We start from the raw sequence: 26,154 nt of genomic DNA, 5'->3' as shown, positions 1-26,154 counted from the left end.
CAGATTAAAACCTTGGAAAATCAGGCTTCCAAAAAAAATGCAGGGAATGCTCAAAATGCATCTTCTTGCTGCCCATAGCCTGAAGTGGTTCTGACCAGAGAAGCTGCACCACTTGTTGGTTCTTCTTCCACACATGCTCAAAGCAGCATTTGCTTTCTTTCCCTACCCTCATTTCATTGTCTGCACCAATCAGCTTCTTTCTTAACACGCATATGACTTCCCTTGAAATGCGATTCAATTTCTTCTTTCCATCCTCTCTGCTCACTTTTTTCTCCTTGCCACTCCTTCCCCCTTTATCAGCTCAGTGCCTACAGATTATCCTGTTAAGAGGCAAAATAAGGACTTGTCAATGCTTCTTAGGCAGCCTTTAAGAGGAAAATAACTTTCCTAACCTTTTTATAAATGCTTTATTTTCTGCTTCCTTTGCTGCGTCTCAATATAATTTTGACTGTCTTGGGGATCTTCAACACACACAAGGAAAGGAAGGGAGGGAGAATCACCATCATCATAATAACAAAATGGTATTTCTGACGAGATGATAAAGACCTTAGGTATTACATGCAAAATCTTGCCTTCAAAAGGAGAAATCGAGACAGGTATTTTGTTCACTGTTCAATGCCAGCCCATAATCTCTCTGCTTTCTTTTCCTTTTTCTCCTTTGCCTGGCCATGGCTCATCTCTCTCAAGCAGCAAGCCTCTTCCCTTACTTCTGCCGCTGGAGCCAATTACTCAACTGCCACTGCTACTTCCAGAGACAGATGGAGGCAAAAGCTGCAGATCCATTTCAACCTTTATCTTCTGCCTCTCTGTCTCATGGTTCTGTCTCTGTCCAAGCTCTGCTCACCACCATTTGTGAAGGGAGATCTATGGGTGTGACAATGAAATCTCAAATATAATGTGGAAATTAGTCCTATATAGCTCAGGGCCACAATAACTCAATCACAACCTCTTTCCATTTGAACCTACCTGGACCCTGAGATGATCCTCTGAGGCCCTTCATTGTATGCCTCCTCTACTGAAGGCCATAGGGTGGCAACACAAGGATGGGCCCCTTCTGCAGTGGCTTCCCATATGTGAAATGCTCTCCCCAGGGAGGCTCGCCTGGCACCTTCATTATACACCTTTAGGTGCCAGGCGAAGCCGTTATTCTTCAGCTAGATCTTTGTCTGATTAACATCTTGTTCCACTTCTAAATGTGCTTGTGGGAGGGGGAAAGTGGGGGTTATTGATTTGTGGGGTTTTTGTTCTGGTTTTTATCATTTATTTTGTGCTTTAATATTCTATTTTTATGTTGTGTACTGCCCTAAGAGCTGGAGATGAAGGGTGGTATACAAATATTCTATTTTTATGTTGTGTACTGCCCTGAGAGCTGGAGATGAAGGGTGGTATACAAAACAAACAAGCAGGGAAATTTCAGGGGACCAATGCAGCCAGAGAGGGTTAGAGAGTGCAAAACAAACAAACAAACAAACAAACAAACAAACAAGGAGCTATAATTAAGATGTAATTTGTAAATGTGCTCCTAACAGTACAGTAATACTGAGCTGTAGAAGACTACTTAGGGGTGGACTGAGAAGACAGTGAACCCATCTTAACAGATGGTTCACATGTGTGCTCCCTACTGCACACCAGTTAGCTCCATCTGCCATTGGTTCTGGCCTTGCCTTCTGTTGGAATGCCAGTTTCCCACCCTACCAGGCCCCAAAAAGTATGAGACAATACAGGTTTGTAGTGAGAATTACAACAAAAACTTGGCTAGCCTACCCCTTTGATTAGTTTGCAAGCCTTGTTAGGCAAAGAGAGTGCAGCCTCAGCCTCTTCTCTAGGATGTCACATGTTGGGCCGAGCCTGCATTGCTGTCTTAGTTGTCTGTCTAATCTCAGAAACCGCTGGTCCAGGACTGGGCTTCCCATCCGGAGGGTTCATTGCTGCCAATGGGATTCCAGTATGTTCTTTGCATGGGAGGTATAATAAGCAGAAGCATCCCATACTTGCCTAGTTCAGCCAATGTTTCTCCCTTCCCCTTTTCACAGAAGCTGCAATCGCAGTGCATTGTCACCGGCCTCCCACCCCACATTCTGTCCCTCTCAGAGTTATCAGTGGTGTTACTTCTTTAAACTTCACTTAATTTTATAAAAAAAAACCTGACAGTAGACCATACATGCTGAAGCTGACTCGGTGTCTTCAAACAGATATTTGCATCCAGATGTGTCATTAACCTCGGGGTATCTTCTGATGGGATGGTGATTGTGCTCTATTTATTTTACAAGGGGGAAGGAAAAAGGTTAGTGTGCAGTCTGGTTTGCATTTGATAGGGCAACTTTTTGTTGTTGTTGCTGCTGCTGTTGTTAGGAATGAGACCCCATCAGCATATCACACTAGAGATCTGCACAGGCTGCCAATTTGTTACTGGGTCAAATTAAATGTGTTGTGATTCCTTTCTAAAGCCATTAATAGCTTGGGGGCCAGTTTACTTGAAGGATCGCCTTACCCTATATATTTAACAAGTGATACATAATAGTCATCATTCGGCACTTGTGAAAAATTGATCCTTGCAACTATCCTCTGGAATTCCCTGCCTATTGTGATGCAGCTCTACAAATGATGGGGGGGGGAGCTGTGTGATGACATATTTGCATTTTTATTATATGGAAGACATGATCCCTAATTGACTAAGATGACATCTTGAGAGAGAAAGGAGCCCTACAAGGAACTTGGAAAGGGGTGGCTCTGAAGCAACACAGTTTGGAGGAAGAATGGCTGTGAATAGTTACAGAATTTTCTGAAAAATAAGGAGTTTTAGGGAACAACCCGTCCCCCAAAGAAGCATGCCTTTGTGAGTCCAAAATGTTTGTCTTCAGGTCCTATCAAATGTGAACTGTTGCTACTTGAAAGCTGTTGACTATTGACCTCTAGACTAGCTAATGCCTGACTGCCAAGCTTGTGTAGCTGTATAAACATTTGCAGAGAAGAGGGATTTTAAGGTTTGGGGTTGTTGTTGTTCTGGTTTTTTAAGGGAGGAGGATTTGTTTCAGATCTAGTGTCCATAGGAGGGCATGTCTGCTTTTAGGCATCAGGTAAAACCTTTTATTTTTTTAAAAATTGCTCAGGCCTTTGATTGTTAATTTGGAAGGTAATTAGTTAAGGCCATGCCCACTTTTTATGCTCATCCTAAGTGGGGTGGGTTGTTCTGTTTGCATATATTTTTCGACAAGCACTTTAGGTCTTGTTTGCTTTTTTAAATACATGGTTTTAATCTTTCTGGATATTTCTATATTTGTCCTGTAAGCTGTTTTGAGACATCTCAGTGTAAAAACAAAAAGATGAATAAATACAATAATTTATTATGGTGCTGCAGAAACAGAAATTTGGGGAGGAGGGAGGGCACTGATGGCCCAGTTTTCACCCCTCTGACTCTTGAGAAAGATGAGATTTTTCTGTCCTCCAGGAAGTTCATTCCTCTGCTGTAGCAAAAGGGACCCCCCCCCCCGCACCGACTACCATTAACTGTCCAACTGGGAGATGAAGGCTCTCTTCCTCTTGTTTCCCAGAAAGCTATCTTGGCAGGAGGTTGGCACAGCTTAAACCTGTCCCTGCTTCCAGCATGTTGTCATATCAGCAATCCACTCAGCGACCCTGACACCAAGAAAGACTGCAACATATCACTACTGTCTCTGTGCCACAGATTTCTTTCTTTTTTAAAAAAGGAAGGAAGGACACAGGAGGGTGGGGGTTAGGCTTGTAGCTCACTTGTTCCACCGGTGTTTTGCAGAGCCAATGCCAAGTCTGCTGTGTAGAGAGAGGGCTGAGTGTTGCATTAAAAGCACTGACAGGCAGCCTTTATATAGTGTGTCCTTTCCTTCACTGTGTCTTATTCCCTTGTTTTGTGATTCTATTGGTTAATAATCTCAGCCCTTGAATGCTCCTCTTGTTATGAAGATACATTGATCTCCTGTCCTCCCTGCCAGGTATCTTCCACCTGCAAGAGCAACAGCAGTAGCAGTAAACATATTCTAATATGCTGGATTCATTGTGTTCCGTGCTCAGGCACAATAGTCCCTGGTATAGGAATATAGATTCAGGCACTTCACAACCGCCCAAGGCTATCAAGTTCCATGAGAGATTGATGCTCATAAAGGGAAGTGCCCAGTCTGAGCCCACTCCAAGCACAAAGCAAGCAAAAGGAGGAGTCTGGTTGGCTCAAATGTGGCCCTGCAGGCTGAAGTCTCCTCCTCCCGAGGAAGCTACAGAAGATGTTGTCTTTGCAGGGAGCTAGAGCCAAAAAGACTTGATGTAGACTAGCAAGACCTCCTGGAGGAGCTGGCTGCCTAGTTAAAGGGTCCTCACGTTGCTTTACAGCCTAACTTCTGTGAGGATAGTGAACTAGAGGTATGGCAAGGGCGGTGGCATGGCTGTGTCTTCTGCCTGGAAGGGACCCAGGAAGGTCCTGATGGCTCACCCACCCCTCATTCCCAAGGATGCACCCTGAACCTCATTTTCATCAGAGTTCTCCACTGTGCACTGCAAGGTCTCCAGGTTATGGGGGACAGGGGGTATTTTGTCTACAGGTGCCCCCTACCCATTCAAAGGAGTAGAGAAGCTGTGATTTTTTTCTACATGGTCACACATTTGGGCTAAGAATGTGGGGGCAATCCAGTATAAATCCAGCATTTAGGCACTATAATTATGCCAGTGACATATTGCAGAATACCCCTGCAAACAAACAAACTCTCTCTCTCACACACACACACACACACACAAACACATACACACCCTGACAAGCTCAGGGTTGTCTTCAATTTAGCGCTAAAGAGATTGTTCCACCAGTGATATATATGACCAGAATTCAGGAGAGGAGTCAGAAACAAGGAGCCTCTTTGGTCAACTGGGACAGTTGGATCACATGAAGTAGCTGAAACACACAAGGTATTGGAACTGTAGATCTGCATGAGACTAGCAAGCCAGAAACTGCTTAGTTGCAAAGGGTTTAGGAATAGAAATTTCTGTGCTCATGTTGCCTTAAATGAGGCCTGGCTGGATAAAACTGACTTTGCAGACCCAAATCCCTTAATCTCTGGCATACTTAACTGCATTAGCCAGATTACAGGAGTTGCACCCACAGTAATTGCACTCAATGGAAAACCTGTGTGCAATTTCACACTAAAAAGGAGAATGAAAGAGGCAGATATCAGTTCATTGTAATCCCCCTGCAACTGCAGCTCACTAAACAGGTAGGATGTGCTGTAAGGACCTGTAAAGATGTAAACAGGCATTCAAATGGTGGACATTGCTTTGTCAAGAAATGACCAAGATACTCTAACAACTCATTCCATCTTTATTGCAGCTTTGTTTACTAAATCTGTGGGATGATCAATTGAAAGGTTTAAGCTCTGAGGAACCCCTGGCATGGATGCTGCCAAGATGGGGTTAAGCCATTTGCACAAACCTCTATTGCATCAGAGGTTCTGAGATAACTCTGTTGGCCATTTTCTGCCCCGTAGCTTTTGCAGAATGAATTGGATTCAAAGAGCCATTTCTTTTGTGTATGTGTGTTTAGACATAGCTCTGATGCAACAGCTGTAGATGGGTAATTTTGAAATGAATCCATCTCACTTGCTTAAAAGAGGCGATTTGGCTTCCACCTAAGAGCTTGTAAACATAAAAAGGCTGCATGATAAGTGGCAAGGTTAGGGAAATGGAAAGCTGCCTGCCCCCTTTTTGTCCCTCTGCTGACAAGCATAGTTCTGGAACATGAGTGACATGTTAATTTATCACCCCACAGAAAATTGCTGAGCATTGGAGTTATTTTGTTGAAACAGATAATTGGGGCAGTTACTTGCAGGCCTCTAATTAAATAAATCAAATGAGGTAAAGTGTTCATTTTAATTGTGTTAACTCTACCCTAAAGAAAAAAAATCTAATTCAGTCATCTTGGATAACAGCATGTCCATGTTAACCTGCTTAATTTTGCATAATTTGTTTCAGGAGCCAAATGCAGATACAGTGGTCCCTTGGTTCTCAAACTTAATCCCTTCTGGAAGTCTGTTCCAAAACCAAAACATTCCAAAACCAAGGCACAATTTCCTATAGGAAGTAATGCAAAACGGATTAATCCATCCCAGACTTTTTAAAACAACCCCTAAAATGGCAATTTAACATGACTTTTAGTATCTAATGCAGACATAGGCAAACTTGGCCTCCAGATGTTTTGGGACTACAACTCCCATCATCCCCAGCTAACAGGATCAGTGGTCAGGGATGATGGGAGTTGTAGTCCCAAAACATCTGGAGGCCAAGTTTGCATATGCCTGATCTAATGAGACCATTGATCCATAAAATGAAAGCATTAATCTATGTACTGTACTATAAAATAAATAAGACAGTATTGTAGATGATAAGAAAAAAATTAATTTTTTTTTGTTACCTGCACTGATTATAGTCATTGTTTGGATGGGGGGCTTTTATCCATTTCTGCAGTCACACAATCAATCATCAGTAGCTGAACTGGGTTCCACACAGTAACAAAAACAAATTAAACGAAAAAGCCACAAAAACACAAAATAAATGGCAAAAACAAAAGTGTTTGACTTCAGAAATGTTTGAAAACCAAGGTGCAGCTTCTGATTGTTGCAGGCGCCCCAGAAACAATAGGCGACAGCTGCATTGTACATTTGGCTTCCAAAAAACATTCGAAAACTGGAACACTTACTTCTGGGTTTTCGGCATTTGGGAACCAAGGTGTTTGAATACCAAGGTGTTTGAGAACCAAGGTACCACTGTATGTTCCTTCCTGCACTGTTTGTGGGCTTTCTAGAAGAATCTGGCTGACTATTGTTGGGACCAGGATATTGCAAATGGGTTGCGAAATGGATGCTTTGTCTGATCCAGCATTGCACTGCTAGGTTCTTAATGTCAGGGACTGGCATTGTTGGGCATCTGCTGAACTGTACCCTCCTGCAGTGGGGCATTTGTGATCTTCAGAGACCACATGATCCTCACTGTCACTGCCTTCTGCAAACATGGGAGCTGTGACAAAAGTAAACAGATGGAGAGTCATCCCACACTTGTTTTGTGATCTACATCTGGGCTTTTGTGTGAATTGAACCCATAAGAAGATTCCAGTTGGAACAAGCGAAAAGCTCATCTAGGTCGGCATCCTTGTCCTCCCAGAGGCCAGCCAGATGCCTTTGGGAAGCCTGAAAGCAGAGCATGAATGCATTTTTTTATTCCCAGCAAGCCTGCAACACTGTAAGGAGAACATTCCATTGTGGCCGGTAACCACTGAGAACCTTCTTCTCCATGAATTAGTCTAATCCTCTTTTAAAGCCACCAAGGCTGATGGGCACCACTGCCTCTTGAGCAAAAAATGGCATGGTTTAACCATGTGTTGTGTGAAGAAGTCCTGTCTTTTGTCTGTCCTGATCCTTCCAACATTCAGCTTCATTGGCTCAGAGTGAGGTCAAATAACTTGCCAGTGGCACTGATAGTGATGGGGAAGAAGTGGAAACACTCAGAGAAGGAGGCCCACCGATGATGTCATGCTCAAGTTCTTCCCACAAAGAACCTAGAGCTTGCACTGTTAGACTCCCTCCCCAAACCAGACTCCCTCCACAAATTATGGCTTCCAGAGTTCCCCTTTGGGCAGCCCCCTAAACCAGTTTACTGTAGATCTGTGACGGTTGCCAAAAAGAACACCTTTCGTTGCCGTGTCTTATGGAATCAGGCCACTTATTTGCCTGGCTCAGCATTGCTTCCAGGCTTTCAGACAGGAGTCTTTCTCAGCCCGACTTGGAGATGTCAGGGACTGAACTTAACACTTTTTGCATACAAAGCATGTTCTCTGCCACTGAGCTACAGCTTTTCCCCAAAGATTACACAAATATCTACAGAGAGCTGTAATGCAGCAAGAAATTTGTGTGCAAACCAAGTGTAGGTCATCATGCATGATAACTGTGCATGTGTGTCTTTTACTGCACCTGTAGCTGTTCTACACATGCTGAAAAAGTCATGCTCAAAATTCATGAGTTCTTTGTGTGTGGTTGTTATTGGGTTGTTTAATTTTAAAATATTTATATCCCACCTCTCACATTTTAAGGCAGCTTGCAACATCATTAAAATAGCAATGCATGATTTAATAAAATGAAAACCTACTAGAAAGGGTAGAAATATACCAGCAGCAAAAAGACAAGCTAACAGCACAATCCTTCCCATGTCTACTCAGAAGTAAGTCCCACTGAGTTCAGGTAAGTGTGTATAGGTTTGCTGCCTAAAACAGTCATCAACAGCCTTTGCCCACATTTAAAATCAGTAGCAAGGTATGTGTAGGGGGAAAGAACCCATGTGATACCAAATCCTATTACAGGCTTAAGAACATAAGAAGAGCCTTGGTGGGTCAGACCAAATTCCTATATCTAGTCCAGCATCTTGTTCTCCCAGTGGCCCATCAGATGCTTTTGGGAAGCCAACAAACAGAACACGAGAATAGTAGCACTTTGGGCTGCAAGCCCCATCAGCCCCAGCCAGTTTGGCCAGTGGTTGGGGATGATGGGACTTGTAATCCAACAACATCTGGAGGGCACTTGGTTGGGGAAGATTGATCTACAACCTGGAGTTTCAATGAAGTTCTGCTCAGAGTTATTTCCCCAGCCATGGTGTGAGAACAAAGCAAACAAACCCAGACCCAGCTGGCAAAAGCTGTTGCTGGCATGCGCAGCAACCACTAATAACCCTGGGGAGTTCATGATGGAACAGAACAGTCAATCATCTTTACAACTGATTGATTGAATATAGCAGGCCCATTGTAGCCTCTTTTTATGGAGTCAATCCTGGAATGGTGAAGAATGCTTTATTGTCTAAGGAATACTTATGCAAACAAGCTCAATGGTTTAATAGGAAACACCTGGAGATGCCGCCCAGGAAGGTGCTGTAAATTCCACCATCCCTTGTATTTATGAGGCTTTTTCTCCCCACTATTATTTATAGTTTTCCAGATTCACTATAGCTCCTTTACATAGATTAGCATAGAGTGATATATGAGTCAGAAACATCTTGAGAGGAGGAGGTGAAAATGGACAGCTTTTTTGTGGCTTCCAGTACAAGCCTTTTGCAAAAAATATCTTTTTCCTGTTCTGAACAATGTAAGAAGAGTCCTGCTGGATCAGACCAAACACTTACGTAATTTTAGCATTCTGTTATTACATTTACTTATGCAGAGGGAGGGGGACATGAGATATTTTAGGGATGGGTGGCTTTAAGAAGGGGGCAGTAAACACACCTCTGCTAGGTCCTACCTGTAAGGCAGTGATGGGGAATTTGTAATCTGTGGCCCTCCAGGCATTGCTGAACAACAGCTCTTACTCTCCGGTTCTTGGCCATGCTGACTGAGACCGATGGGAGCTGGAGTCTAGCAACACTTGAAGAGTCACGGTTCCCCATCCCTGCTGTACTATGGACAACCCTCGATGTCCATAGAACACCAAGCAGGAAGAGTGTGTGGGGAGCAGCCAAGGCAGGCAATGCCAAGGCAGAAACTGATGATTTAGGAACAGAGATGAGACAGAAAGTCATGGGTGGAGCTGGGTCAGAACCCAGTAATTGAAACTGGAGTCATAAGCAGGTAGATCAGGGGCAGAATGTGGATTATGGATGCACATGGAGTGGCTCATACAGTGGGACTGAACATTCACCTGGGGGCATTGTCCTTCCTCCATTCCTTCCTTCTCTCCCTCTCTCCCTCTCCCCCTCTCCCCTCTTGTGTGTGCGCGCACACACACACACCTTATCCCAAGGTCTTCTGGCAGAAATGGCTGGTCTTTCTTTCATGCATCAGAGAGATACTTCCTGGTGCATCAAACCTGATACCAAGGGGGCTAGTGTTTGTGGAAATTCCAAAGTAATTAAGTCATTCACCTAAATAAATAATTTTAATATTTATGGAAAATAGAATGTAAGATAACAGCACCTTCCAATATGTAGAATTCCCATGCAGCAGTGGGTTGGCAAGCAGACGATCAGTCTCTGGGGATAGCTCACCTGCCACTTCTCCTGCTCCATAGCCTCATAGGAGCATGCAGCTGCAGAATCAGCCATGGCCCTGGTGTGGACAGGATTGCAAACAACTCTCACAAGGGTGATTGGAATCACCAGCATGGAAGGTCCTACCGGCTGTTCTTGATCCTTGGCTTAGACAGCGTTTTTCCTAGCTAAACTAGCTGAACCTTCTGAAGAGCTGTCCATGGTCCTGACTGGAGTGGACAAAACTTTATCTGCTCCCCCTGAAACCCCTGAGGCTTAAAAGAGCAGGATAAAAAGGTAAAGGGACCCTTGACCATTAGGTCCAGTCACAGACGACTCTGGGGTTGCGGTGCTCATTTCGCTTTACTGGCTGAGGGAGCTGGCATACAGCTTCCGGGTCATGTGGCCAGCATGACAAAGCCGCTTCTGGCAAACCAGACCAGCACACGGAAATGCCGTTTACCTTCCCGCTGGAGGGGTACCTGTTTATCTACTTGCACTTCATGCTTTCGAACTGCTAGGTTGGCAGGAGCAGGGACCAAGCAATGGGAGCTCACCCCATTGTGGGGATTCAAACTGCCAACCTTCTGATCGGCAAGCCCTAGGCTCTGTGGTTTAACCCACAGCCCCACCCGTGTCCCAAAAGAGCAGGATAGGTAAGATAGAAGAAGGCTGGGCTCTTAGCTTCAATCTTGCTGGTGTCCTTGCAAGATCAGATCCCCACCCCCTTCTAACTTCTCTCTCCGCTGTGCAAAGTTGGGGAGAGGGAGACAATGAACTGTTCTGTTCTCTTTTTCTTCTGAGCTTTCTTCTCTTCACCATAATAGTTAGAAAATCAATAAGGGAAATTAGAGGCAATGAGAGGTGGGGATGTACCTGCCTGCCAGGGAAGGATATGAATGGAATGCTTCTAGAGTTGGAAGACAGAGGCATCATGGATGGGTCTGCATAGCTTTATTTCCCTTTTTTTGCATGGGAAAAAAGAAGTGTTCTCTCTCCCAGCAAGCGGGGAGAGTGAGTTGATTATATTGAGTTTACCTCCTACATTTTGGTTGGAGATCAATTTTAATGAATTTAAGAGGGCCCCAGTGTTAGAAGACAAGAGGAGGGCTGGTGGGGAAGGAGAGCAGAACAGAAAGAGGTTTATTTCCTTGCACTAACATGATTACACTGCCACCTGGCAGGGGAAGCATCTCTTGGCACCTCTCATCTCTGTGCACTCCCTTTCGCTGGCTCTCTGCCAACTGGGCTTCATGTGGGAGGACTGGAAAGGGAAGGAAGGGCTGCTGGATCCCTGCTGGCACTGCAAATAGATAGTTCTCCATTCAGAGTGGTGTCATTGGCTGAAAGCAGGAGGTGGCACAATATTTAAAGCAGGCATAGGCAAACTCGGCCCTCCACATATTTTGAGACTACAATTCCCATCATCTCTGACCACTGGTCCTGTTAGGAGTTGTAGTCCCAAAACATCTGGAGGGCTGAGTTTACCTATGCCTGATTTAAAGCAATTCTACACAGAATAACAATGGTTCTCCATATTCAAGTAGCACATTTAGTGCAATCAAAGAACCGCCCCCTCAAATGCTCAGTTTGGGTCCCCAACCATTATCTCAGTTTCTGTTTGGTAATTTATTTTGTTCTGCTGGTGGCCCTCATTTGCCCAAGCTCTTGTATAATCCAGCTGGCTACAGGGGCTGTCGTAATTATAAGCATCTAAGGGTTTGAACCCACATCCCTGAGATTAGGATTATCTGAAAGAAGGCACAAGCCTGGGGAGTGGTGGTGGGACAACAATGAGCGGTCTCAGGGAAAAGAGGGAGAAGACTAGGAAGAGGAGGTGTTGGAAGCTGAAGGGGTAACAGAGTTCAGTGAGTTTGGAGAGTCTATGGCAGAGAGAAGTCAAGAATCTGGGACAGAAGCTGAAGCAGGTGAGTGGGAGGAGGGAGGCCGAGCGGCAGAGATGAATCAGGCTAATGAAGAGTTTCTCGGAGGACCCCCCTCCCTCCCTGACTCCCAGAACCAGAAAAGGTATGAAACAGGAGGAGCAAAGACAGGCCACATGCAGGAGCAGTCTCTGATCACTTGCAAAAAGCCTTGGAGAAGAGGAGGCCGAGATGGCTGTGGGGAGTTGGGGACTTTTAGTCTTGGTAACTGTTTTCATGGAGTAGGACCTACAGAGCATGAGTTTCAGTGCTCACAGCCAAATCTGTGAAGATCATGTTTTGCTAATAAAGAGTTAGCTCCAGCTTTGAACCAGAGGTGTCTTTTCCAAAGGCAAAGGCAAACCAAACCAAGCCAGCAACCCTCCTTCTCCCTTATTTGTGAAACAAGGCTGTTAATTGCCTATCCAACTAAAAAAAAAGGCACTGAAGGTTTCTGAGATCAATGCAAGCTAAAAAGCATTGCAGGGGGTTGGGCTAGATGACCTGCAGGGTCCCTTCCAATTCTACGCTTTTCTGAAAAACACACACGCACAGCTATGGTCCCTCTGCAGTCCTCGCCCCAAGCAACTGTGTGTGAGGCTTGCTCCCCAGAAAGTGTGCCTTATCTTGCTACCTCGTCAGCCCCCTCCCCCCAATCTATTCATATTCCTTTCTCCCTAATCTCCAATATTATATTTTCCTCTGGCTGAGACTTAAAACAGCCCTAATTCCCAACTGTGTTTCTTGCTGCAGTCTTGCTACTGTCTACTCAGAAGTAAGGCCCTATTAGATTCAGCAGGGCTTACTCTCAGGTAAGCGCAGTTAGGGCTGCAGCCTTTGTGACCCAAGTTTTGGGTCCTTTTTAGGTTCAGGATGTCACTGCTTTACCCCCACCCCCACCCCCCACAATATTTGAAAATGTCAGCTTCGTACTTAAACACCAATTGGCAGGGAACTTCATTCTCTGTGCCTTTATTAATTTATTTAAAGAACAACAAACGGGTGATTGCTTAAACTTTTTGATATGTGGTGATTTGAATCATGAGGATGAATTAGAAGAACTGCTGAGTCTTGAATGAGTCTTCCTTTGGAATGGAGGACTTCATTAGATTTTCTTCTGCCTTTTCATTTTATTTCATTTGTTCTAAGGGGTTGTTAGATATAATGTGTAAGCGTGGTGTCAGCTCCCTAAAAAAAAGGTCAACAACTTCTTTTGGGTCCCCCCCCCTTAAAAAAGATAGACAACTCTGGGAAACGGGGGGAAACGGGGGGCCGTAGGGATCTTTGCACCACAGCACCAGATATGCTTAAGACGGCCCTGCTTTGAAGGGGTCTTTGCGTATAGCTCTAGTTACATACATTGTGCCTACATTACTAAAATGGGAGTGGACACTTGGGCCATTACAGCAGTGACCTGAGTGTCAGCAAGAATATAATTCATAGGCATACACAACATTATATGCATTCAGTGGCGTAGCGTGGGGGTGCGGGGGGGGGGCGGCGCACTGGGCGCAACATCTGGGGGGGGTGCGCTCGCACTCACAGCTCTCTGCCCCTCCCTGGCTCACTCACTCTCTCTCACTGCAGTGCTGGCTGTGCAAATCCGATCCGAGCCGCTGGGTCGCTGCCCACTGTGGAGGGGGGGGGTGCCAGGCATGCGGTGTGGTGCGGAGAGAGAGCGAGGGACTATCTGGGGGAGGGACAGTGCAGTGGGGGGCGCAAATTACTTGCCTTGCCCTGGGTGCTGACAACCCACGCAACGCCACTGTATGCATTACTTGCCAGTCCTTCTGTAACTGTCTAGTCACTGTGTAATCCAGGGATGGGGAAACCTGTGGCCTGCCACATGATTTTGGACTGCAGCTCCTATTGTCCCTGACCGTTGGCCAGTCTCACTAGTGCTGATGGGAGCTGGAATCCATAATGCATTGGGATTCTGCCATAAGGTCCTGAACCTCTAATAATTCCTTGCCACACCTGCCTCTTAGTAAAGCAGTGGGCTTTGCAAATGTGTTCTTGGTGAGGATTCATTGAAAGCTTAACAACAGGTTCAAAGGAGGGCAACACTGAGGATCCGTGATATTGAAAAAGAAGTCTGTTGAGGAATGGTTGAAGGAACTAGTGAGGAGATAACTTAGAGGGCACATGACTAATACATGAAGGGCTGTCACACAGAAGAGGGCAGCAGCTTGTTCCCTGTTGATGTCCCAGAGGTTAGGACTCACTCTAACAGGCTTAATTTACATAGGGAGGTTTGGGTTTATGGTAAGCATAGTTCGGCAACGGACTGCGTGGCCTAGAGGACTGCTGGCCTCTTTATCACTGGAGGTTTGCATGTGCTCTGAATTTCCTGCATCAAACAAGGAGTTCGACCACAAAGTCCTTCTTGCCAATCTTGGCCCTGCTGCTCATCTTTCAATCCCAAGGGAAGGTGGGTGGCAACGCTGCATGCCAGAACACTTCCCTCTCACTGGTGAAAGGGGCGTTGTGGTGGTGGAGGAAGTGGTGGCTGGAAGGAGTGCTGCCTCTTGCACCTCCACTGCCTGTGACAGGTGCTTCCCCCTGCCATGTAGGTGGGCCAGCTCTGCTTACCACTGCCTGGTCCTCTGTGTTTATCACATATATCTCTGGTCTGAGACTTGGAGAACTATAGAGAGACACTCCCCTTTCCTAAAATGTTGGTGTGAAATGTTTGATCCTGTGAATGGGCTGCTTCCTTATCCATTCCCCTCTTTTATTCTTTCACAGATTTCTTCTCTACACAGAAGGTCCTGGGCAGATTTCTGTCATCAGTAAGTGCTATAGACTGTTTCCTTCTCCCAGTTACAATTTTGTGTTGGTGTTGCCCTCCTGAATAACTTCATCACACATCTCAGGACGCATTCACACCATGCATTTAGGGCATGCTTACGCCGCTTTAAACACTCATGGCTTCCACTTCCCTTGCAAGAATCCTGGGAGCTGGAGCTTGTTAGAGGTGCTGAGAGTTGTTAGGGGGTTCCTAGTCCCCTCACAGAGCTACAACACCAAAAATTCTCTGTGAAGAGACTCTCAAACAATCCAAAAAAATTTGGGGGAAGCCATGATTGTTTGTAGTTGTATCATGGCACTTTAAATGTATAGTGTGAATGAGGCCTTAGTAAGATCAAAGCAATATTTTTCTATGTGGTGACCAGCACCCAGGTATGCAAAACTGCTCACCAATCTAGTCAAATGTGTCTCACCAGCAACATATGGTGGTCCATCAGAATCTTAACAAACCAATGAAAGGGTTCTTGTACACTTGTTGAGCTACAGTAATGAGCTGAATTTGGCTTTCTGAAAGACCTTCATTGGCTCCCAGTACGCTTCCAAGCACAGTTCAAAGCGTTGGTGCTGATCTTTAAAGCCCTAAACGGCCTCGGTCCTGTATACCTGAATGAGTGTCTCCACCCCCATCATTCAGCCTGGACACTGAGGTCCAGCGCCAGGGTCTTCTGGTGGTTCCCTCAGTGCGAGAAGTGAGGTTACAGGGAACCAGGCATAGGGCCTTCTTGGTAGTGGCGCCTGCCCTGTGGAACACCCTCCCATCAGATGTCAAGGCAATAAGCAACTATCCTACTTTTAAAAGACAACTGAAGGCAGCCCTGTTTAGGGAAGTTTTTAATGTTTGATGCTGTACTGTTTTTAATATTCGGTTGGAAGCTGCCCAGAGTGGCTGGGGAAACCCAGCCAGATGGGCAGAGTATAAATTATTATTATTATTATTATTATTATTATTATTATTATTATTATTATTATTATCTCTGTGTGAGTCACATGTTGTGCAGTTGTCCTGCTCTAAAAATGTGGTTTGCCACTTGCTGGTTGAGATTGTTGCGAATATGAAATACTTGTCTCACTAAAAAAAAGTCCCAAGGTAACATACAAGGAACAGCAGTCCACAAACCATTTTTTGCTTATGGCCTACGCCGTTCATTCCCTCAGCACATGCAGAGGATCATTCTTTACATGGAATGCAATTCAAAACTTTCTACAATGTGTTTATTTTACATCCACGGGATGTGCCTTTCTCACTCTGCACTGGCAGATCTTGAAGCATGTCAAATGGATAATTCAATTAAGATGCTGATGTGATTCAGGATGAAAAGGGGGGTTCGTCAGCTCCAAGATCAGCCCCCAAGGCTTTGGATTCTCAGCATCCAGACACACCTTCTTGAAAGTTCAGAAGGCAGATGGTGATGTGAGGCATCTAACCCAGCTAGAACAGAGCAGAAACTTGCCCTCAGGAGCTCACGGAGGTGTGTAGCTTACATAAAGAACATTTGGAGCCTATAAAGAAATGTGAAAGACCAAAGAGGGATGATATCTGGGCCAGATGAGTGGATGGCATTATCAGTGACCTTTACAGCAACAGGGTTGTTTCAGAGCTATAGTTTTTTGGCTTGTTTTCTGCAGTCTATAGTCTTGCTGTTTCATTTACTTCTTGTTTGCAGTGTTAGCAGATCTTGTGCAAGCTCTTGTGTGAACGATTTGGGTTGGGTCTCTATAGCAATTTAATGGAAAGGAGAAAGGCCTTGGGATGGTCTACAACTACCGGTACTTGTCTCATTTCACGTCTGTTTTCATGTGTGATGAAAAGTCCCTTCTGATTCCAGTAACTTGCAATGCTGATAAGAGAACATGCAGACTTTAAAGGGTGCCCTGCTGGATCAGGCCCATGGCCCTTCTAGTCCACATCCCGTTTGCATAGTGGCCAACCAGATGCCTCTGGGAATCCAGCAGGCAGGATTTGAGAGCAAGACCCCTCTCCTGTCCTGCGATTTCCAACAACTGGTACTCAGAAGCCTTGCTGCCCCAACTGTGGAGTCAGAGCACAGCTCCTCCTCCATTAATTGGTCTGATCCTCCTTTAGAGCCATCCTGCTCTCATAGTAGCTATTCAGATGCTCCTGGGGAGCCTGACTTGAGTGCAAACAGGACTTGAGTGCAACAATGCTCTCCCCACTTGTGATTAACAGCAACTAATCTACAAAGACATACTGCCTTCAGTACTGGAGAGCGTACAGGACTTTTATGTCTAGTAGCCATTGATACCTGTATCCTTCATGAAATCCTCTAAGCCACTATGAAAGCCACCCAAGTTGGTGGCCATCACCCCCTCCAGTGGGAGGGAGTTCCATGGTTTAATGATGTGCAGTGCCCTGAATCTTCCAGGATTTAGCTTTCCAGGGTGGCCCCAAGTTCAGGGGCATAGGAAGGGGGTGGGGGCAGCTCCCTCTGGGTGTCATCCCTTGGGGGGGGTGACGAAAAGGCACAACATGGGGGGCTTGCCCCACCACCCCCGTGCGCAGTGGATTGCCCCACCACCACCGTTAAATGTGGTGGATTGCCCTGCCATCGCACGCGACGGATTGCCAAGCCACCACTGCTCCGCACAGTGGATCGCACCGCCCCCCACGCAGCTTGCACCGCCCTCCCCGGGTGCATGACATGGCTGCCGCTCCAGGCGCCATGCAGCTAACTCCACCACTGCCCAAGTTCTAGCATTATGACCTTTTTAGGCCAAAGAGGTTACTTTCTCTCATGAGCATTATCTGAGGGCCGCATTCTAGTGGTGTCTGGGGCCAGAGGCAAAAGGGGGTGGAACAACCTTTGTACTGTGGGCTAGCTCACACACCCCTCTCTAGCCTCCATCATTATTTATCTGTTTAGGGCCTTCTCCAAGGAGCTCAAGGTGGTGTCTATGGTTTCCCCCTCCTCATTGATCCTGTGAGGTAGGATAGGTGGAGAGGCAATGACTGGCCCGAGGCCACCCAGTGAGCTTCGTGACTCAGTGGGGATTGGAACCCAGGTCTCACAGGACCTATTCCAACACTCTAAGAGATGCAGCACTCTGGCTGTAAGACAAGAAAGAGTTGCGAATAGATTTCAAGGGCATCTTCTAACCAGGTAGAGACACTCCAGGAGACTGTGAAGGGTAGAGCCTTCAGAAAGAGGATATTGCGGTGGTGGGAGGGTGGCCTGGTGGGAAACTGGTCAGCCCTGCTTTGTACCAGTGTCGAAAATGGTGGAATCTGATAAGTAATATTAACATTGTGGCGGCTGCTAAATTCAGGGGTTTTAAAGTCAGGTTTGTCTATTTCATGCAGGAGAAGTAATATGGCTATAAATCCACAGCAACTTAACAGAACCTCCATGCTAAAAGGCATTCTATCCCTGGGCATCACACATTGGTGATTCATGCCCTGCTTGTTACCTGATTGGCCATGGTGTCTTAACCAGAATGCTGTGTTGGCGGGGGGGCAGGGGGCGGTTTTGATTTCATCCAGCACATCTTATTTATTGACTAAACTTTGGAAACCTTAAAAAGCACACATGCTGAATCTGATACCTTTTTCTTCACTGTTCAGATTTCTTTATATTTTAAGCAGTGGAATTAGATTTATTAATAGCATAAGAATTTGATGATCCTTTCTGTTCTATGTTTAAATAATATATTTGTCTTGCAAATGATAACATGGAGCAGAGAAAGGAAGGGTTTGCATATTGTCAGAGCAATTACCTTCTGGAGGGAATGGAATGGGACTGTTTGCCTGTGGCTGGAAAACCAGCAATGAAAAAGATATGCCCATACGTAATACAGAATCATACATTTGTAGTGCTGGAAGGGACCTCAGGGTCATCTAATTCAACCCCCTGCAATGCAGGAATCACAATTAAGAATCACTGACAGATGGCCATCCTGCCTCTGTTTAAAAACCTCCAATGATGGGATGGGTCCAACACCTTTCATGGTGGCCAATTCCACAGCTCTTACTGTCAGAAAGTTTTCCCTCGTGTCTTCCTGTGCTTTACGTGCTTGTCTCGGGGTGAATGCCTTTAGGAGATGGTAGACATCTCAACCCATAGGGCAAGAGTGTTAACAGAGAAATCACTGAAGGTGCTGGTTAGAAAGATATGAGAGGGAGAGGACTAGTAGAGCTGCCCAAACTGCTAGTTCCCTGGTTTGGAGAACAATTTTGTCTATGTTGGGGTGAGGAACCTAGAATCATAGAATCATAGAATCATAGAGTTGGAAGAGACCACAAGGGCCATCAAGTCCAACCCCCTGCCAAGCAGGAAACACCATCAGAGCACTCCTGACATATGGTTGTCAAGCCTCTGCTTAAAGACCTCCAAAGAAGGAGACTCCACCACACACCTGTGGCCCTCCAGTTGTTGCTGGCTTCCCACTTCCCTCACCATGGGCCATGCTGGCTTGGGTTTGTGGGGGCTGGAGTCCAGCAACATCTGAAGGGCCACAAGCCCTGCCCCAACCAACCTTCTGATGCTCAGAAGCAGCTGGTACAGTTTTGGATTTAAAAAAATCTATGGGAACCACCTCTTCCATTGTCAGCTCCAGATCTTGAAATACAATGCTTATTTGCAATTTAATATTGATTGTTGTCAAAAGTTTGGCTCCCTTGATTAGTGTGCATGGGTCCTGTGCATGGGTCCCGTCCTGAAAACTCAGTGAGTGACCAGGGATGTAACCAAAGAAGTGGAATGGTCCTTAATTGTCTGGAAGCTCTCTCCCATCTTGGGAATGTCACACCATAATAATAATAATAATAATGATAATAATGATGATAATAATAATAATAATAATAATAATAATAATAATAATAATAATAATTTCTTTATACCCCACCCATCTGGCTGGGTTTCACCAGCCACTCTGGGTGGCTCCCAATCAAATATTAAAAACACAATACAGCATTAAACATTAAAAACTTCCCTAAACAGGGCTGCCTTCAGATGTCTTTTAAAAGTAGGAGAGTTGCTTATTTCCTTGACATCTGATGGGAGGGTGTTCCCCAGGACAGGCGCCACTGCCAAGAAGGCACTTCCAAGCCTGTTGTTGTTTGAGTTGGGCAGTGAAAGAGCACGGCAGAGAGGTCACTGGCCGGAAGTGAAGGTACAGTTGGTTGCATTGAGATCTCAACCAGCCTGCTGTAGGAGACTGCATCTACTATGTGCTGCTTGGATTATTGCAAATAATCCCCCCCCCCCCACTTTCTAGCAGAAGTAATAAAATCAGTGACATTTCTCTTGTCTTCTGTTAACATCCCCCCCCCCCAGTGTCTTGTCACTTTCTTCAGCGTAATGGTTGATGCAAAAACATTTGCCACATTCAGTGAATATGATTTGCTCTGTGGCTTGTTCATGAACATTTGGAATAAGAGCATTCTCATTTCCGTTTCCTGTCACAGAACAATAGTGTTGGCTGACACCAGTCATAGAGTCACAGACCTGTGGAGTTGGAAGGGATCCCAAGGGTCATCTAGTCCAAACCCTTCCATGCAGGAACCTCAACTAAAGCATCTGTGACAGATGGCCAGCCAACCTTTGCTTAAAACCCTCCAAGGAAAGAGAGTCCATGGTCTTCTAAGGAATCTCCCTTCCAAGGGAGTCCATTCCACAGTCAAACAGCTCTTACTGTCAGAAAGTTCTTCCTGATGTTTAGTCACAAAATATGTATTTTTCATAATACATTAGTGCAAAATCTGTAATTTACTGGTGATGCACTGAAAAATATGTATTTTACATAAAACGATTGCACAACATGCAGGTAAATCATGTACAATGTGATAAGATGTAATTGGATTAGCATGGAACAGGATGGTGCAGACCTATTACAGTGTGCCACTGAGACCAGAAAGGAATGGAATTAGAAACACATGCCATCTCTTACTGACACCCACAGAAACCTGGGCTCTCTGAAGCACAAAGGCTGAGTTGAAGAGCACTTGCACATATTTTTGCAGGGGAAAAGTGTATTTGAGGGTCCAGAAACCTCCAAAGATGCCCCCCACCTTAGTGCCTGTTGCAGCCAGAACATTTATGTACATGTATGCATGTATTTAAATGTATACACTGCTTGATTGTTAAAAAAAACCCCCATCAAAGTAATTAAGATCAGATAAATGTTGGAGATGTGGATTAAGTAAATCAGATTATATACACATTCTTTGGAATTGTTCTTCAAATAGAAATATTCTGAAAATCTGTTCAGGCTAATATCACAGATATGTTAGGATATCATATACAGTGCAGCTGCACCTTCTTCCTCTTGACTTTCCTTTGCAAGTGACCACTATTGATGGGAGGGAGTTGCTGGGGGGGGGGAGTCACACACCAGACCCCTCCCATGAGAATGAGGATCTCCATGCACTCCAAAACCATAGCCTTTCATGTGATCACCTTGCCAGGACACCCCATTATCCTGGGAATGAGTTGGTTGGCTCTGCATGACCCAGTGGTGTTGTGGCACCAGCTATCCCTCACCTTCAGGTCGGCACACTGTGTAGAGCACTGTCTGGGAGGGGAGAAACCACGGGAAAAGAAAGCCAAGGTGGCGGCGGTGTGTCTAGGGGAGAAGGACAAAATCCCTCCACAGTATGCAGATTTTGAGGAGGTATTCAGCGAGAGGGAGGCTGACACGTTACCACCTCAATCTGATCAGGGTGTGGGAGGAGGACGAATGGAAGACAACCATGTTTACCCCCTAGGGGCATTTGAATATCTCATTATGCCTTTTGGATTACAAAGCAGAAGCCCCTGTTTCCAAGCTTTCATGCACCATGTACTGGGTTCCCTTCTGTACCGGAACTGTGTCTGTTTCTTGGATGACATATTAGTGTTCTCAGAGAATGAAGAAGAGCACGTGCGCGATGTCCGGCAAGTGTTGGAGAGGCTAAAGGAGCATCGGTTGTGGGTCAAACTGGAGAAATGCCGGTTCCATGTTCAGGAAGTGGAGTTCCTGGGTTACCGGCTGTCGGATAAGGGACTGGCTATGGATCAGGAGAAAGTGAGGGTGGTTTTGGATTGGGAAAGACCCAAGACCAAGAAGGACGTACAGAGGTTCCTTGGCTTCAGCAATTTCTACAGAAAATTTATCAAGAACTTTGCCTATTTGACAGCGCCCATAACAGATTGTCTCCGTGGGAAGAAAAAGTTCCAGTGGACTGAGGAGGGGATTTGAGGAGCTAAAGAATGTATTTGCATCAGAGGGGCAGCTGTTGAACGTGAATCCAGACAAGCCGTTACGGGTGGAAACTGACGCCTCCAATCAGGCCATCAGAGCAGTCCTGTTGCAGCAAGATGCATGGGGGGATTGGAGGCCGTGCGCCTTTTTCTCCAGGAAACTGAACAAATCGGAGCAAAACTACAACATCTACAACAAATAATTGTTCGCTATTTTCGGGGCCTTTAAGCAGTGGAGACATTTCTTGATGGGGCGAAGCAGCAGGAACAGGTGTGTACAGATCTCAAGAACCTGGAGTATTGGCGGACAGTGCACATGCTTTGCCAGAGGAAAATATGCTGGGCGGAGTTTTTTGCCAACTTTAACTTTAGGATCCAGTACGTGGAGAGCAGAACGTGAGAGCTGATGCGCTATCTCACAAACCCAAGTACTTGGAGGAAGAGAAGCCCCTCGTGGCCAGACATATGTTCCAGGGGGATAAACGGACTTGTGGAGGAGCACTAGCTGAAGAAGCAGAACTGGTGCGACTCACTAGAGACAATGTCTTTGCTCAGAGGAAGTTCAGTGAACTCAAGAAGGGACTGGGAGCAGAGAGGGGCTTTGAGGAGAAAGGGTGGCTGTTGTTCTACTGGGGGCACTATATGTGCCTGGAGAGTCCCTAAGAGTCAGAGTTCTCAAACAGCTCCATGACAACCCTACTTTGGGGCATTTTGGACAACATGAGACCATGTTGTTAGTTACGAGGGACTTTTAGTGGTCCAAGGTGAGGGAGGATGTGTGGGACTATGTACGAGGTTGTGACATGTGTCAGAGAGCAAAGGGTGAGAGGTGCTCCAGCAGGGTTACTAGAACCCCTGCCCACACCTGGGAGGCCGTGGGAGGTGTTGTCCATAGACTTCATGACAGACCTGCCCACATCCAGAGGTAAGACAGCGGTCATGGTGGTGGTGGACCTGCTGATCAAGATGTGCCACTTTGTGGTATGTTCCCATGCAGTGACAGCGGAGGAAACTGCCAAGTTGTTCGTGGATCATGTATTTTGATTGCATGAGGTCCCTTCAAGGGTAATTTCTGACTGTGGGAGGAGTTCACCTCACAGTTCTGGCGCAAACTCATGAGTCTGTTGCAGGTAGAGGTGAGCTTCTCTACAGCAAGGCACCCAGAAACCAAAGGACAAGCTGAGAGGGCGAATGCCATCCTGCAGCAGTACTTGCGCTGCTACATGAAACAGAGGAAGAATGATTGGGTGGAGAAGTTAGCACTAGCAGAGTTTGCATACAATAATGCTAAGCACGTGTCCACAGGGATGAGTCCCTTTCTTGCCAATTACGGGTGCCATCCCAGGGCTTTCCCAGGGCGGGGCAAGGAAACTTGGAGTGTACTGGCCGCAGAGCAATTCGCGGAGGAAATGGAGGCCATACATCAACAGCTTAAGATGAACTTGGAGAGAGCAAAGGAGGCATACAAGAGGAAAGCAGACAAGCATAGAAGACCAGGGGAGGTCGGAGTCCTGGCTGTTTACTCATGAGCAACCATACTCATCCCTCACAACCTTGTATACAATGCTTTGATATAGAGCTCCCGTCGCTCTGTCCCAGCTCCTACCAACCTGGCAGTTTGAAAGCATGCCAGTGCAAGTAGATATTTTTTTAAAAAATAATATTTATTAAATGTTTAATAGTTACAAAAAGAAAAAGGATAAAAAAGAAAAGAAAAAACAATGAAAAATTTAACAAACAATGCATCAAAAATAAGAAAAAAAGAAAAAAACCAATACATCAAAACAGCATAATAAAAAGAAAAAAAACACATCCAAGTTTCATTTCTTTATCTTTCATATGCTTGTTTCCTCGACTTCCTCACGCCTCCCTTTTTGTATTCTAGTTCAAATTAGCTGGTTCAGCAAATCCTTTCCCTCTTTCTCAATTTTTGTTCTATAATTTATCTTAACACAGTTTAACTTTAAATTTTCCACTTTAGCGCATTAACAATTAATTTTTATATAATTCTTGATAACACTTCTGCTAAAACCATATAACTTCATTCCAATATTATTCTAACATTCATTAATTTTGCAATATTTCTGTAAATATACTTTAATTTTTTTCCAATCTTCTTCCATCGACTCTTCTCCCTGGTCTCGGATTCTGCCAGTCATTTCCGCCATTTCCATATAGTCCATCAGCTTCATTTGCCATTCTTCACGGGTGGGTAGATCTAGTGTCTTCCAATACTTTGCGATGAGTATTCTTGCTGCTGTTGTGGTGTACATAAAAAAAGTTCTATCCTTCTTTAGCACCAATTGGCCGACCATGCCCAGGAGAAAGGCCTCTGGTTTCTTCAGGAAGGTATATTTAAATACCTTTTTCATTTCATTATATATCATTTCCCAGAAGGTCTTAATCCTTGGGCACGTCCACCAAAGGTGAAAGAAGGTACCTTCTGTCTCTTTACATTTCCAACATTTATTATCGGGCAAATGATAGATTTTTGCCAGCTTGACTGGTGTACCACCTGTAAATCATTTTCATTAAATTCTCCTTTAAGGCATTACATGCCGTAAACTTCATACCTGTGGTCCATAACTGTTCCCAGTCAGCCATCATAATGTTATGCCCAACATCTTGTGCCCATTTAATCATAGCCGATTTCACCATTTCATCTTGAGTATTCCATTTCAGCAGCAAGTTGTACATTCTTGACAGATTCTTAACCTTAGGTTCTAACAATTCTGTTTCTAATTTTGATTTTTCCACCTGGAAGCCTAATTTTTTGTCCAAATTATATGCCTCCATTATTTGATAATAATGGAGCCAATCTCTCACTCTATTTTTTAATTTTTCAAAACTCTGCAGTTTTAGCCTGTCTCCCTCTTGCTCCAGAATTTCCCAATACTTCAGCCATTTGGCCTCCACATTGAGTTTTTTCAATGCTTTCGCTTCCATTGGTGACAACCATCTTGGGATTTTGTTTTCTAGCAAGTCCTTATACCTTATCCAAACATTAAACAATGTGATTCTTAAAGGCCCTATGAACTTTAACCTTGTCATACCACAAGTATGCATGCCAACCAAATACGTTGTTAAAACTTTCCAGATCCAAAACATCAGTGTTTTCAAGAAGCATCCATTCTTTCAGCCAGCAAAATGCGGCTGATTCATAATAGAGTTTAAGGTCTGGCAGGGCAAATCCACCTCTTTCTTTAGCATCTGTTAATATCTTAAATTTTATTCGAGGTTTCTTGCCCTGCAAGTGCAAGTAGATAAATAGTACCGCTATGGCAGGAATGTAAACAGCGTTTCTGTGTGTTCTGGTTTCCGTCACAATGTTCCATTGCACCAGAAGCGGTTTAGTCCTGCTGGCCACATGACCTGGAAAAGCTTTCTGGCTCCCTCGGCCTGAAAGCGAGATGAGCGTCATAACCCCATAGTCGCCTTTGACTGGACTGCTTGTTGGCACAGTGCCCAGCTGGCACACAGGAGGAAGCAAAAGAAGAGCTGCCCAGCCGCTTGCTGCGGCCCTGCCTGGATCCATGCTTTTAAGCGGATCCAGAATTAATCTGCTGAGGAGACTGCTTTATTCCAAAAAGCCTGTTAGAGGTAGTTGATTGGTTTTTAGCTAAGTGCCCCCCATTTTCTTCAGAGTTGATTATAGAGCGTAGAACAGGGGTCAGCAAGCTTTTTCAGCAGAAGGCCGGTCCACTGTCCCTCAGACCTTGGGGGGGGGATAGACTATATGTTGCCATGATTATGACCCGAATTTTTGGCAAAAACCCTTATTGGAGCTAACCTCAATGTTGCCCAAATGTGATTTGGGGGGGGGGGTGTTCCCTCATACATCCATGATACTTCCTTTGCGTTTTACACATTGACAGTTATTATTTCTCTCGTAAGGTGGGGTGGGGGGCTGAGGTAAGCACGCCATTCCTGTCAGCCCTGGAGAGTGTGCGTGCATGTGTGGGTGAAGGCAAAAGCTGTTGGCCATGCTAAGTCAGGCCAGCGCTGCTCAAGCAAAAACTTTATTTTCCCTGTGTGAAGGAAGATGAGACAGTGGCTGCTATTTACCTTTCCATGGCTTGCACCGTGTAGCTAATGAGCGCCCTCCCCAGCAGAGCGCAGAACTGCTTTGGAGTGCAGCTGTCCAGGCACTCCCCGCTTCCTATAGTGGGGAGTACCGCCGCCGCAGGCGGGCATCACTCCTGAGGTGCCTC

The 26,154-nt window shown here is 45.3% G+C and overlaps 2 protein-coding genes across 15 annotated transcripts in view; one reads left to right on the top strand and one right to left on the bottom strand.

Moving 5' to 3' along the window:
- Positions 1–26,154, bottom strand: part of HMG20A (high mobility group 20A) — an 848,022-nt gene that overhangs the window by 114,219 nt on the left and 707,649 nt on the right. The gene's annotated exons all lie outside the window — the stretch shown is intronic.
- LINGO1 (leucine rich repeat and Ig domain containing 1) overlaps positions 1–26,154 on the top strand; it is a 632,098-nt gene that overhangs the window by 227,229 nt on the left and 378,715 nt on the right. For both annotated transcript variants that reach the window (XM_083399015.1, XM_083399016.1), the window contains exon 2: positions 14,685–14,728. The gene's annotated coding sequence lies outside the window, so the exon portion shown is untranslated. The remainder of the gene's footprint in view (positions 1–14,684; positions 14,729–26,154) is intronic.

The sequence above is a fragment of the Podarcis tiliguerta genome (assembly GCF_965153285.1).
Source record: "Podarcis tiliguerta genome assembly, chromosome: 9".
Taxonomy (NCBI): Eukaryota; Metazoa; Chordata; class Lepidosauria; order Squamata; family Lacertidae; genus Podarcis; species Podarcis tiliguerta.
The sequence above is the reverse complement of the archived record's forward strand: the minus strand, read 5'-3'. Positions and strand labels throughout refer to the sequence as shown.